The 15,897-nt window shown below is 41.2% G+C and overlaps 1 protein-coding gene across 8 annotated transcripts in view; it reads left to right on the forward strand.

Moving 5' to 3' along the window:
• NRG3 (neuregulin 3) overlaps positions 1–15,897 on the forward strand; it is a 1,098,475-nt gene that overhangs the window by 569,060 nt on the left and 513,518 nt on the right. The gene's annotated exons all lie outside the window — the stretch shown is intronic.

Genomic DNA, 15,897 nt, shown 5'->3' on the forward strand with positions numbered 1-15,897 from the left:
AGGTAAAAGATGTAACCCGCTCACATAAATGTTCTCCAGGTGGGTAGAAAGGAGGATTTAGCAATATGTATGCCCAGCATTTTCAGTAGCGTTGCTCCCACCTGAGATGAGATCAGGATGCCCCCAACTTCTTACATTGAGTCCTTCCATTTACCCACAGTATCTCATATACAGTCTGCTTGTCTCAACTATAGCCAAAGCATAATTACCTCATAGCCATGGCCAGGGCTGCTAATGAAATATACCCTGGTCCATATTCCCATACCATACTCTGGGGTTGCTTGGGCCACTGAAGAACCCCAGGCTTTTGCTTCTGTCCTGCCATGACTCTGTCACCTGCGTACTATCCTGAGCCATACCCACCATTGCTCTGTTTCGTCTCTCTAGTATGACGGTGTGCCTTCTCCATGCATTTTTTTGGTCCATGGACTCTGCTGCTCCAGGTTTCAGGTTCCTCTATAGGATGCATTGTTCTCAAGTTGTTGCTACTACTACAATTATTATTGCTGTTATTATCAGGCTTTCCAAACCAATAGGATTGTGTTATGAGCAAGTACAAGTGCATGCATACATTATTCCAAATATCTATTGAACATCTACTCTTCATTGAGCACCATTCCAGTGGGGATATGATAAGAGTGAAGCTGACCCAAGCCCTGTCTTCATCTAGAAGGTTGTAGTCTAGAAATATCCATTTCCTGTTTTCGTGGCTGAAGGAGAAAATAACACAGTCTCCCTCTGTTTCATGTTGAATTATTTCTCAATATTTCTTCAGCACTTTTGAAAAGTAGATTCTGTTCCCACTATCGACAGCCTCCAGCAGCATCCACATGATTCTAGGTGAAGGAAATAGCACACCCCTCAAGATAACAAAGGTATCAACCCCAGCTCCTGCCAGTAGTGATTCTCTGAGAATGCCATTTTTCTTGGTACCTGGACCACAGAAAACATCAGTAAAAGTTACTCTGAATTCTTGGAACCCCTTGCTCCCAACCAGACAAAAAGGGAGTGGTTCTCATTGGCTCACTCTGATGGTTGTCAGGGGTGTGATATTGGATGGAAAAGAAAAAGAATAGCTTTAGGAAGAGTTGAGGAGCTGAAGAATGGCAAGGTCAGTGTTTATTTTAGTGAGGATTTGTTTCTTGTTACTTCCACTCTTTTTGATGCCAGCACATTCTAACCTTTACAAACCCTCTCCTATAACTTTCACCTTCTCTGTCTCCTTTGCCAGTTTTCTCATCTTTAAAACAGGAGTAATTGCCATACTGATCTAAAATTACATTTTAAAGACTGACTTTGATATACTGGGTCATGGAATCCTATACCCAGTAGAGTGGTTAAGGGTGGCAGCATTGAAGATCACTATCCTGGCTGCATTACTTACTCTAAATGACTTTAAGCAAATCACTTAACCTCACTGTGGCTTGTTTTCTTTAAAATAAGGAAAATAATAGCCACTTTTAAAGTTGTAATGATGACGTATACACCATGTCTGTGAAATGCATGGTGCAGAACCTCACACATGGTAAGTAGTAAATGCATGTATGGTAGTTGCTGATCATATGGTGATTATTATTAATCTTGTCTTCTATTTGCCTTAACCGTGCTGCTTTATTTGCTTTGTTTTGATCTTCTCTTTCTTTCATGCAATTCTCTTCTTTGCTGTGCGGGGAAGGGCTGAGCTGAGGGTGATAGAATTTGGAGACAGTGTGTTTTCCAGATCTGCATATTGCATGGTCATGGCAGAGTGAAAGATCTGTTGGGGAGTAGAAGGGTCTCTGGCTGAGCAAACAGGTCCAGAAGAGCACCAGGCCTACAGTACTTTGGACCTGGTAACCCCTTTGCAGTCCCTGTGCCACCCCAGGGGAGCCATGCCTTGGGAACCACAATGTTGGGGGCACTGCTTCTTCTCCTCCAAAGGGACCCCTATGTCCTCCCAGACGCCATCCCTGGACAGTCCTCATCTGTACTGGATGTTTGAGTTGTTCCTATCTTCATTTGTCATATTAATTGCCCACCGTATATCTCAGCTGTTTTTCACATTGGATATTGCTAAGTCATGCATCTGTGTATGCTCTTGGATTGCTGGCTTATACCATCCACCACCATCACCACTACAAGGTGTCAAGTGCCCTCTCCCTGGGCATTTGCCCATTCTCTTGCTCAAATTCCCTCCTCTGTGTTCTCTTAGGTTCCATATTTTCATCATGGCACTTGTCAGATCCACGAGCAGTAATTGTGGGTAGAACACTATGGAATATAGGTCACATAGAGTGAACTATATAATATTGTTGACATCTGACCATTTGATTATTTCATTCTTTTTGCTTTTTTAGGGTCACACCGTGGCACATGGAGGTTCCCAGGCTAGGGGTGGACTTGGAGCTACAGCTGCTAGCCTACGCCATGGCCACAGCAACGCTGAATCCAAGTTGTGTCTGCGACCTACACCACAGCTCATGGCAATGCCAGATCCTTAACCCACTGAGCAAGGCCAAGGATTGAACCTGCAACGTCATGGTTCCTAGTCAGATTCGTTGCCACTGCGCCACGACGGAAACTCCCATTTCATTATTTCATATGTTTCAAACGAGTAGTTAGCTACCTGCCCCATAAACCAGTAGTGACATGAGAGAGAACAGGGAGAACTTTTACTCTATTTTGACAACACTATTCAATCACCAGTACTGTGTGCATAGCTGACACTTGAATAGTATTATACAAAAGTTTTTAATAGACTATGAAGCCCTATTCAAGTGTGAGATATTGGTTCTGCAAAGAAATCAAGCATATTACAGCATTAAAATATGGCCAGTTTTTAGAGACTGAATTGGAGATGAAGGAAGGGGAAGTCAGCATAAGACTTTGCATCATGTAAGTGGAAATATTTTTTTGGAGCCCTTGGAGGTAATTCAGGGGCAATCATGGGGCATGAGCAGGGAACATTTTGTATATTACTTGTTTTTTTTTGAGATGATCATTGATAAGAATTTTATTTGTAAGGTGACTTAGTCTTTCATTCTTTTTTTCATTTTAGTTTATTATTTTTTCTTTTATTTGAGTATAGTTGATTTACAATGGTGTATTAATTTCAGGTATACAGAAAAGTGAATCAGTCATACATAATAAATATATCCATTTTTTTCTCGTATAGGTTATTAAAAACTATTAATAGATTTTCCGTTGTTATATCGTAGGTTCTCATTAATAATCTATTTTATACAGTAGTGTGTATGTGTCATTCCCACCCTCCAAATTCTTCCCTCCCTGCAAGAGTTTCACTTGTGATAATCATAAGATTGATTTGCTTCTGAGTTTGTTTCTGTATAAATAAGTTGATTTTATCCTTATTATTAGATTCTACCTATAAGTGATATCATATGATATTTGTCCTTGTCTGACTGGCTTCACTCAGTATAGTAATATCTAGGTCTATCCATGTTGCCACAAATTGCATTATTTCATTCTTTTTATGGCTGAATAATACTCCATTTTGTATGCTTACCACATCTTCTTTATCCATTCCTCTGTCAATGGACAAATACATTGCTTCCATGTCTTGGCTATTGTAAATAGTGCTGCAATGAATATTGGGGTGCTATTTGTCTTTTCAGATTATGGTTTTCTCTAGATATATTCCCAGGAGTGGGATCGCTGGATCATAAGGTTTTACCTTTGCTGTTCTACCTTTATTAGTTTTAAATATTGATGTGCTAAAAATGATTTTTTTAAAAAAAGCTCCTTTTTGTAATTCCACATTTAAGTGATAACATGTGATGTTGACATCTCACTGACTATCTTCACTTAGCATGATAATTTTTAGGTCCATCCATGTTTCTGCAAATGCTGGTATTTCTTTCCTTTCCATGGCTGAGTAATATTTCATTGTGTATGTATCACATCTTCTTTATCCAATCTTCTGTCGATGGACATTTAGGTTGTTTCCATGTCTTGGCTATTGTATATATTGCTGCAATGAACATTGGAGTACATGTATCTTTTCAAGTCATGGTTTTCTTTGGATGGATGCCCAGGAGTGGGATTGCTTGAGCAAATGGTAATTATATTTTTAGTTTTCTGAGGGATCCCTATACCGTTTTCCACAGTGGTTGCACCAATTTATATTCCCACCAAGAGTATAATAGGATTCCCTTTTTTCCACATCCTCTGCAGCATTTATTGTTTGTAGACTTTTTGATGATGGCCATTCTGGCTGGTGTAAGGTGGTACCTCATAGTGGTTTTGATGTGCATTTCTCTAATAATGAGTGATGTTGAACATATTTGCATGTATTTTTTGGCCATTCGTATGTCTTCTTTGGAGAATTGTCTGTTTAGATATTCTGCCCATTTTTTTTTGGATGATGTCTGTCTTTTTTGGTATTGAGCTGCAGAAGGTGTTTAAAATTTTGGACATTAATTCTTTGTTAGTTTCTTCCTTTGCAAATATTTTCTCCCATCCTGTGGTTGTCTTTTCATTTAGTTTAGGGTTTCCTTTGCTGTGCAGAAACTTTTATGTTTAGTTAAGTCCCATTTGTGTATTTTTGTTTTAATTGTCATTACTCCAGGAGGTGGATCTGAGAAGATACTGCTGTGGTTTATGTTGGAGAGTGTTTGGCCTATGTTTTCCTCTAAGAGTTTTATAGTGTCCGCTCTTATATTTAGGTCTTTAATCCATTTTGAATTTATTTTTGTGTATGGTGTTAGAATGTGTTGTAATTTCATTTCTTTTACATATGGCTGTCCAGTTTTCCCAGCACCACTTATTGAAGGGACTGTCTTTTCTCCATTGTATATTCCTGCCTCCTTTGTCATAGATTAGTTGACTGTAGGTGTGTGGGTTTAATTCTGGGCTTTCTATCCTGTTCCACTGATCTATATTTCTGTCTTTGTGCCAGTACTGTATGGTTTTAATGACTGTAGCTTTGTAGTATAGTCTGAAATCTGAAAGCCTAATTCCTCAAACTCCATTTTTCTTTTTCAGGATGTCTTTGGCTATTCTGGGTCTTTCCTGCTTCCAAACAAATTTTAAAGTATTTTCTAGTTCTGTGAAAAATGTCCTTGGTACTTTGATAGGGATTGCATTGAACCTGAAGATTGCCTTGGGTAGTATAGTCATGTTGATGATATTGAGTCTTCTAATCCAAGAGCATGGTATATCTTTCCATCTGTTTTTGTGAAGGACACAATGAGCTTCTTTGCATAACTGATACTGACTCACAGACTTAGAAAAACTTATGGTTTCCAAAGAAGACAGGTTGGTAGGTGGGGGGGATGGACTAGGGGTTTGGGACGGAAATGCCATAAAATCAGGTCATGATGATTATTGTACAACTATAAACATAATAAAAATTCATTGAGTAATTTAAAAAAAAATTTTTTAAAAAGGAGTTAAGGGCCAAGAATAGGCAAAACCCTCCTAATGAAAAATATGCTCGGTGACTTGTTATATTACAAAGCTATGCAAAGAAAGCAATGTACCATTGAACAGAGATACACAAATTTATCAATTTATACATGTGTATACAAATTATGAATGACATATTTGGGATTACAGACCAGGCTCTTCTGTAAATGGTGCTGAAATAACTGGCTAAGCTGATGGAAAATAAATTGGTTTCTAACTTTAAAAAAAAAAAAAAAAGCTCCTGCTTATAAGGAATTTTTAAATTGCTGTAATAGATGTTGTGATGCCATTTAAGTATCTCAGGCAGAGGAATATCCTGTTGGAACTTGTAGTTTATAGGTAGTACCCTAGCAGCTAGCATGAGTGATGGAATGGAGAAGTTGAGTCTTGAAGCTAGGAGACCAAAGAGGAGGTGATGCCCAGAGATGCTCAGTCATGAACCTAGGTGACAGAGATGGAACTGAGATGATGATATGGACTGGAAACATAGAATGTATATTTAATATCATGGGTGGGGGATAAGAAGTATAAAGAGTGCTGTGTGCTATGCCTTCCAGATTGGGGGTGATTGAGGGACCATGTGGATAGCAGTGACATTCTCTGATACATGTGCTCTAGGAAGAACAACTTTGGGAAGAAAGATAATGAATCTGATTTTCAACATACAGCATGGGAAATACCACTATGCACGTTGGAATTGACCTTGCAAGGTAGAAAGGCTGGCCACTGTCTTTGTTTTTGCTTCAGTTTTATTTCCCTGTTTAATTGATTTGGAAATTATGGCTCAGGGAAATTGTTGGAATGGTCAGAATGGAAGAAAGCCAGAAAAAGGCAGGGCTAAGTCTTAAACCCAAGACTTCTACATACTTTCATCTCCTATTGCCTTTCCACCTACTGGAAAGCACTACTGGACTTTAGGCTTCCCAGCCATTCTTAGCCTTCTGGATTGAATGCACTTAGAAAATGACTAGTGAGCATTACTTTTAGGATTTTAATTAATCCTTAACTGGCTTGCCCTCTGAGCACTTTTTGCTCCTGCTTTGAAATTTTAGACAGATGGCAGGCGGTCATATCCTCAGTCTTGTCATCTATTCACATGGCAGCTGAAATATCAAGCACAGACGTGGTGAGGGATCATAATTCGTTATAATTAGTCTTCTTTGATCACTTGTCCTTTGTCCTAAGTACAGTAGCAACATTTAATTGTGGCTGAAGTATTTGTCAAGAACAGCATCCAAACTGTTCCCTTTCTCTCTTCATAAATGCTCAAGGACACTACTGAAATGGAGAAAGCCATATTCACAATTCTCTTTTGAAATAGCTACTGAGTAGAGGAAGGCAGACTGAAGGAGTTTTCATTCTGGCTCAGCAGTTAATGAACCTGACTAGCATCCAGGATCTGGCATTGCTGTGAGCTGTGGTATAGGTTGTAGGCGCGACTTGGATCCCATGTTGCTATGGCTGTGGGGTAGGCCAGCGGCTACAGTTCCAATTAGACCCCTAGCCTGGTAACCTCCATATGCCACATGTACAGCCCTAAAAAGACAAAAAGACTGAAAAAAAAAAAAAAAAAGGAAGAAGACTAGATTTAAAAGTCAAGACCAGTGTGTGGGTTATTCCTTTCTCATGTCAGGCAGTATTGTTAAGTAGTGCTGTGAAGATTAAGAGAGGAAAGGAGCTACATTAAACTAAGGCCTACTGTATGCCTGATACTTTAGCAGTATGATCTCACTTGATCTTCAGAACAGCCAAGGCTGAATGGCTGGGCAAAATCATACAGTTACCATAAGGCATAGCCAGGAGGCAAAACCCCTCATCTGCCTGAATCAGAGCCCATACCTGTGTCCATGTTAATTTAGCTGCATCCCCTCGGGGTGGATTTATTTGGCAAACCAAATTAGAGAGTGAAAGAAAATAGATATCATCTTATCACTGTGCAAATCTTGAAAGAGGTCACCCCGGGGGTTGACACTGAGAGGAGTAGTTGCCAGGTGACATGTTGCTACAACTTATCCCCTTTTCTGCTGATGAAAATATTTTATCAAGCAAAGTAATAATGCTATCTTATATCTGTAGTGTGATATAGCCTTTAAGAGTTAAAATAATTATGGGACTTAACTGTCAGTCTGTATCCTCACTCACCTGTGTCTTGTGAATTAGGTGAGCCAAGGGGTATTAGAGCCATTTTACAGGTGAGGACATTGAGGCTTAAAGGGTGCCACCACCACTGAGGCCAGCTTTAAAATCAAAGAGTCAGATTTTAGATACATAGGTTTTTATATCCCTCCAAAATAAGATCCTATCAGAAGCAAACATGTATGAGGAATTAGGCTCAGGAACATTTTTCTTAGAGGCTGACATTCACCTCCAAGTCATATGGTTAGAGTTTGCTGCTTTCCACTCTTCAATTTTTTGACACTAAAGTGATAATTATAGAGCCAGAGAGGCACCCAGTGCATTTTCAGGAGCTAATTGACTCGATAGAGGGAAGGCTGATTGTGCAGCAGAATCCAAACTATCAATTAAAAGAGAAGGAATCCAACACACACATGATATCCAAGATATTTATATCATGGGGGACAGAAAGAGCCAGCCTTCCCTGCCACAGTGGAGCTAGCCTGTAAGTCAGAGGGCCTGGCCCCAGGTGGTCAGTTTGATCCCTGGGCCAGGCCAAGACCACAGTAAGGACCAGAAAGTCCACCTTCTTGGCAGCCTCCAAGACATTAATGAGTATTTCAGAGGTTTCCCTTCTCTAGGGTAAAATGGAAAATCTTGGCAAATGAAAAGATTAGATTCAGTGCACAACGAGAGAGGAAATCAGGAAAACAGAAGCTATGCCAGTTAATTGTTAGAAAATGGAGCTCAGAATAGACTAATAAGCCCAACTTTTGTATAGGACTCTGGAGTTTACTGAGTTAATGGCCTTTACCACAGTAGCCCCTTAAGCAAAAGTGTCACCCCCAGTTTATAGAGAGTAAGTGTTTGGTACTATTTCCCACATGTCCTGGTACTGAATCCAGGTTTCTGACTCCTGTCCACAGCCCCACAGAGCTCCCCACACTGATAGGGGCTGCAGACAAGGGTTGATAATGTCCTGTGATGTGGTTTGTGGTTGGTTCTCCTGGGAACCCTTTTAAACAGGAGTGTCTCTGTAGTGGCACATAGGAGGGCTGCAAGGCTCACAATAATTGGGCCATTAACTGAATAACAACACTGGTATACAAAGTAACAGCCATGTTAGGGTCTTAACTAGGCTTCCGCTAAAGCAAAGAAGGAACTCATTTGTGGAAGATTTCTGGTTGACTAATTAGGTGTCAAGTTAAGAGTTTCCCTCTGGAATGTCTCAAGTCAGTCATCATGTGATTCAAAAAAGTATATAAGCCAGCAGTTCCAAGTGGGCCAATTTCTCAGAAGAAGACAGGACTTCCTTCCCCAAGGACTAGCTCCACAAAGTAGATTAGTACAGGATTCCTTTATTTTCCCTAGTTAATAGTTTAGCTTCAGAGACTTGTCAACTGTGAGTCCAATGTTTCTGTCTCACTAGTAAGTGCTAAAGACCGGCCATGTATCTGGGTGCCCAGGGCTGAAAAGCACTTAGCAGTCCCAGTGAGGCTGTTTCTGCAGCAGATGTTAAATGGTGCTAAAAAAGGAATTGGGATCAAAGCCTGACACCCAGGCCAGAACCTGGGAGAGAGGCTGGAGGACCAGTCTGGAGAAGTAGGGGGGCAGCATCAAAGTCACATGGACATTGTATTAAATGTAACCTCTGGTTGTCATTAGTTGTGGGAGCAGGGCTGTCATATTCATATTGCTGAGCCTTTTTAATTCCTTTAAAATGTGCATAAGCATTCCTCCTCTAATGGGAGTGATACACAGTAGATGAGATAGAACATGCAACAGGTACCACTGTGCAGAAAGTAGCCTGGGGGCTTCTATAAGGACTGATCCTGTCCGTGAAGATGGACCTCAGCTGCAAAAAAAGATTGCCCCTAGTCTGAGGCCCCAACCAGCCTAACTTCATTGGTCCTGCTCCATTCTCTTGACCTCCTCTGTTCTTCCCTTCAATGCCAGGCACCTGCCTTTTTTCTGTTTAATACATAATCCATGCCCTCTCATTCTCTGACTAGTCCTTCTCTTTTCCTTCAGCCTCTGTCTCTCCCATTTAGTACAATTCTGACTGTCTTTGGAATAGCATCTTTCCCAGCTCAAACACCACCCCCAAGATTATGAACGCTGAGACAGAACCCACCAGCCTTTCTTCCCTGAAGAGAGTATGCATCATGAGAGGCCCATGGGCAGGGAGAGACGATCCCTGAAGCAATGTCCCACCCCTTTTCTTTGACCCCTTGATAGATTCTTTTGGGAAGAGGTCAACTTCAGCATCCCCCTTCTAATGGAAGCAGACTCCTCTGATTATTACCAGCTAGACAAGGGCTAGGAAAACCAGGACCAAGAAATAGATTGCTTCTAAGAGGAACCAGGTAGGCAGTGGAGACCAGGATGCTAAAAGAAGACAGGTGATAAATGTAAATCCAGCAGGCAGGATGAGTGGATCTCAGAGAATGGGCAGATTCTCAAGATGTCAGATGGAAGTGTACTTCTGGAAAGAGGGTCAGAGTTTGGAAGAGTAGATCCTCAAGGAGCCCCAGAGAGGAACATGGTATGGCCTCCTGGAAGGAGTTGAGACTTGAGCAGGGTATTGATATATCAGTTTAGGCACAAATCTGAAGAACTATTTAAAAGAGCAGCACATGTGATGAGGAGGTGGGGACAGGAAAGGGAAAGCCTATGATGTTGGTTGGTTGGATCCTAACTCAGGACAGTTGACCTCAGAGCAACCCCAGACAGAGATGTGCCTGGCAAAGGCTCTGGGGATATGCAAACTGGGAAGTCCATGGACTGACTGTGCAGGGCCTCTATAAATTTATCAAAAAATGAACCATTAACCCATTTTAACCTGCTTCTCAGAAAATATGATCAACTGAGGTGGCATTCAGAGGAGCCCTTCAAGCAGCAAAGCATGGCACTTTACTTACAGGTTGAGTTACTCATTTTAGGACTGCTGGTGTTTTTTGAGCTCATCACCATGTTCACTAAATGTTAGCTATTCAAATATTTGCAGTAATTACTGTAGCAAGAGAAATTCTGAGATGACATATGTTTATGTCTGTCATCTTTTCCTCATTCGAAGTCACAGACCCTGGGCTTCCTGACCTGCAAAATGCTTTCGTCCTTGATTTTACTTTTTTAAGCTGCCAAACTTGTAATGAAGATTTAAGAGGCAGAGTACCTCTGAGGGAAACAAGTAAATATAGGAGATGTTTTCTCTTGATCCAAAGGCAGTTTCAGTCCTGGGAGGAGGAGGAAAGGTTGTAGGTCCTATGAGAGAAGGATCTTGTGTCCCATTCCCTAGAAGTGTACCAGGAAGTGCTTGTCTTCAGAGAGGGAAATCTGCATCTACAGCAAAGGAACCCAGGCCCCTCACTGTTGCACCTAAAGGGAACAGGAGGATAGAGACAGTAGAACACGTAATGATAAACCCAGGTGACTTACAAGCCAGTGTATTGGGCTACCAGAGAGCTCTGGACCTTACTCTGCCATGGAGCTTAGGGGCACATGGGAGAAAGGAATTTAATCTCAATCATGTGTATGTTTTATGTATTTTTTTCCTCCTTGGTAAAGAGGGATATTTGGAATTAAATGTTAGTTGGTTTCTGGAGGGGGTAGGATTGGGATGAACTGGGGAGTTTGGGGTTAGTAGGTGTAAACTGTTACATTTACAATGGATGAGCAGGAATTCCCATTGTAGCACAGAGGAAATGAATCCCACTTATATCTAGGAGGATGCAGGTTCGATCCCTGGCCTTGCTTAGTGGTTGGGGACCTGATGTTATCATGAGCTGTGGTGTGGGTTGCAGACACGGTCAGGATCTGGCATTGCTGTGGCTGTGGCATAGGCCAGTGGCTGCAGCTCTAATTCAACCCCTAGGTTGTGAGCTTCCATATACCCTCCATGTGTGGCCCAAAAAGAAAAAAAACACTATGAGCTACTACCTCACACTACTCAGAATGGCCATCATTAATAAGTCCACAAATAACAAATCCCAGAGAGGGTGTGGAGAAAAGGGAACCCTCCTGCACTGTTGGTGGGAATGTAAATTGGTACCACCACTATGGAAAACAGTATGTAGGTACCTTAGAAAACTATACATACAACTACCATATGACCCAGCAATCCCACGCTTGGGCATATATCCAGACAAAACTTTCCTTGAAAAAGATACATGCACCCGCATGTTCATTGCAGCACTATTCACAATAGCCAAGACAAGGAAACGAAGTACATGTCCATCAACAGATGAATGGATTAAGATGTGGTATATATACACAATGGAATACTACTCAGCCATAAAAAGAATAAAATAATGCCATTTGCAACAATGTGGATGGAACTAGAGACTCTCATACTAAGTGAAGTAATTCAGAAAGAGAAAGATGAATACTGTGTGATACCATTTCTATCTGGAATCAAATATACAGTACAAATGAACCTTTCCACAGAAAAGAAAATCATGGACATGGAGAACAGACTTGTGGTTGTAAAGGGGGAGGGGGAAGGAATGGGATAGACTGGAATTTGGGGTTAATAGATGCAAACTATTGCCTTTGGAATGGATAAGCAATGAGATCCCATAGTATAACACTGGGAACTATATCTAGTCACTTATGATAGAGCATGATAATGTAAGGAAAAGAATGTATATATATATATATATATATATATATATATATATATATATGCGTGACTGGGTCATCTTGCTGTACAGTAGAAAATTGATAGAAAACTGTAAACTAGCTATAATAGAAAAAAATCATTTAAAATTTAAATTTATTTAAAATTTAAAAAAAAGAAAATGGATAAGCAATGAGGTCCTGTTGTATAGTACAGGGAACTTGTTATAGAACAAGATGGAAGATAATAATGAGAAAAAGTGAGTTCCTGTCTTGGCTCAGTAGAAACTAATCTGACTAGTATCCATGAGGAGGCAGGTTTGATCCCCAGCCTCACTCAGTGGGTTAAGGATCCCGAGTTGCCATGAGCTGTGGAGTATGTCACAGATGTGACTCGGATCTGGCATGGCTGAGGCTATGGCATAGGCTAGTAGCTGCAGGTCAGATTCAACCTCTAGCCTGGGAACATCCATATGCTGTGGATGTGGCCCTAAAAATCCAAAAAAAAAAAAAAAAAAAGAGAGAGAGAATGTGTGTGTGTGTGTTGACTGGGTCACTTTGCTGTACCGCAGACATTGATACGACATTGTAAATCAACTGTAATAAAAAATTATTAAAAGTGTAAGTTGGTTTCAAGGAAGCAAGTAAAATGACCTTTCTGTGAATGCCATACCACGTAACTCCTAAGGAAAGTGGGGAAGAACATTTTCCCAGTTGCTAGTCTATGCTGCTCCTGGTTCTAGCATATCATTAATGCAGTCTTTTAACCCTCAGGATACCCTATGATGTGTTAATGTCCCCTTGTGTAGATAAGAAAACTGAAGTAAATAATGGTTAAGTGACCTTGCACCTGGACTTGCGGTTAATGTCAGAAATGAGATTTGAACCCTGGGTGCATGATTCCAAGGCCCAGCCTTCCTCCACCACATCACATGGGATAGATGTGGCCATGCTCATCCCTTGCGAGGGGAGGGATGACAGCTGTGGCAGCAAGTTTAATAACTCTGACCTGTGAGATAAAATAGTTCTCCTGAATATATATATAAGTATCCGACTTTCAAAGTGAGCATGGCTGAAGGGCTGAGTCATTGAGGGTGAGGTGACATTTGAGAGACCTTTCAAGTGTGACCTAGACCTGTTTCACTTTGGAAAATAGTTATCATCCTCCCCCCTCCTTTTTTAATCTCAGAACTGAGAAGTGAATTTCTATGGATATGTTGGCATTGTCCAACAAGGGACAGGTGATACAAAAAGACTTGAGAGATTTCTCCTAGGTGGAGAATTATGTGAGGAGGGTGCTGAATTATAGCCAAGAATAGAATGATTGCAGGTGCTGCAGGTACGGGAAGTGCCTTGCTGAATATCAGCTGGAACTTTAGATTTATTGCATCTAATTGAATCTTCAGCATAGCTAGAGAAGTAGCTGTTCTGATCACCATTGTTCTGGTGGAACTACAAGGGCATGGGGAAGGATGAGGTAGAGGTAGGTGAATAGATAGTGGATGGAGAGAGAGACATAGAAGAGAGACAGAGAGAGAATGCCTATGTATTAAAATCAGTCAATGCATGGTGGAAGAAAAAAACAATCAAGGTTCTTGACTTCTTGCTATAACTGAACAATATTGGTATAGCTCAGGAAGACGAGCTTCAGGTTGATCAGTCTGGAAGTCTTCAGCTTCTTTGTGAAATGAATGAACACATAGGCGACTCATCATATCTATTCTTTTTTCTTTTTTGCCTGCCTTATGGCATATAGACTTCCCAGGCCAGGTAGCAGGTCTGAGCCACAGTTGTAGCCTATGTCACACCTGAGGCAACATCAGATCCTTTAACCCACTGTGCTCGGCCAGGGATAGAACCTGCATCCTGGTGCTGCAGAGAAGCCACCCAACCCATCATGGCACAGTGGGAACTCCTTATCACATCTGTTCTTAAGTAAGTTTGTAAGACAGCTGGTCATTCACTTGCCCTGTTCAGTTCTTTTTCATTTTGCTTTTTTAAAATCAGTGCTTAGGTGGAAGGAGACATGTCCCCTGGCTGTCTGCCTCTCTTCCAGGTTTTGCTTCTTCCATTTTTTTCTCTTCTTGTCTTTCTGCTGTACACATTTATTGAGCATCTGTGTGTACCAGGCACTGAGATAAGTACCAGAAACACAGCAATTATCAGATACAAAGAGCCCATGTTCTGTGCTATCAAGAAACCCAGGTCTGCAGAGCAGTCACAGAAGGATCCAAAGGTTCAGATTCAGAAGCATTTAAAACAGACCTTGAAAGAAGAGTAGCATTTCAGGAGGCAAATACTGTCTGCTGTTTTGGCGGTGTGTGGGGGATGGAATGTAGAACACTCTTTTATGAGGAACATGGATGACTAAACTAATGGAGCCAGAAACTTCAGAATGTGATCATTTCTAGGCCATGGTGGTTAGAATAGCAGTGAGTATGCAAAACCCATCATGGGCTGGTAGTGAGTATGGAGATTATGGTTTCTGAATGCTTACGAGTCTGGCTGCTCCTCTGGGCATCAGGCATTGCAGCTTCCTGAATGGGCAAGAAGCATAGCCAGCTCTGGCATGGGGACATGTGCTCATGTATGTCTGTATGCACATTAGTTCAAGATGTTTACTTACTGGATTTTGCAGTTCAGAATAGAAAGCAAAAAACGTCATTATTTTTCCCTCCTAATTACTTTCTTGGTTATGGTCAAAATAGAACCAGGAGTGATCATTTTCTCCTTGTATCTTTGCATATGCATACTAAGAAGTTCAATGAAAAATAAAGGTAATTGCTTTCATCCCTTTGCCATCCCATTTAGTCAGTTGTGGAAAGCTGGGCCCTTGTTTTGCTCTTTCAGATTGTTGAAGAAGGGGTCCATGGGGGCCTGTGTGCATTGTGCTAGCACACGAGAACCTCCCTCTGGTTTCTTTATAGCTTGCTTCTGAGATGCAGGGCTTGAATTCTATGCTAGGACAAGGCACAACATTAAAGAAGGCTCATGGGTTTCTGAGGTCTCTTCTAAAAGTTCTCTTCCAATATTTTTAGGGCTAATTCATGATTAATATTTTTAGTAAAGCTATATTCCAGTGAGAGCCAGGTAGATTAGTAGAAATCATTGAAACCTTGCAGCAGGACAGAGCTGGGTGATAACTGTAGCTTCACTTGTCACAGACTGAGTAACTTCAGGCAACTTGAACTTTCTATTTTTAACTCCTACCAGGATGTGTTTAAAGGATGATATGAGATAGGATCTGTTGAACATATAACATGTATTCAATAAAAGAAAATGATAACTATTTGGTAGTGGTCACAACAGACACAGACATAATGGAGAATTTAACAGTACTTTGTTAACACTAGAAGGATTTTGCATCCTCAGGGTAGAGTTTATCAGAGGCCTATGAGCACCAAATAGTATTTTATAAAGAAAGCTCATAACCTCATGGCAGGTGCAGACTATCCTTAGCACCCAGCTGGATGGAGCAGCAGCCCTCTGTCACAGTCCCAAGGCTTAGTGTTCTCTAGACAGAGTCACTTTCTATGCCCACCTGTAGGCCCATTGGCCCCCACTGCTCAGCCTCTGGTCAGCTTCTGTGACCCTACTTTTCGCCAGGGTTATGTTTCCTGAAATTCAGCATTTACTCTAGTTCCTGTAAATAGTACCTAGCTGAGGTGAGAGATTATAGGCTCCCTCTTTGGTTCTTTCTGCCATACTCACTTTATTAGGGGCCTCTGTTTGCAGAGCCAGGCCTACCCCATTCCCAGG

The sequence above is a fragment of the Sus scrofa genome, chromosome 14 (assembly GCF_054392235.1).
Source record: "Sus scrofa isolate SSC_HxYL_T2T_F1_AM1 chromosome 14, Sscrofa_HxYL_maternal_Yorkshire_Landrace_v2.0, whole genome shotgun sequence".
NCBI classification, from domain to species: Eukaryota; Metazoa; Chordata; class Mammalia; order Artiodactyla; family Suidae; genus Sus; species Sus scrofa.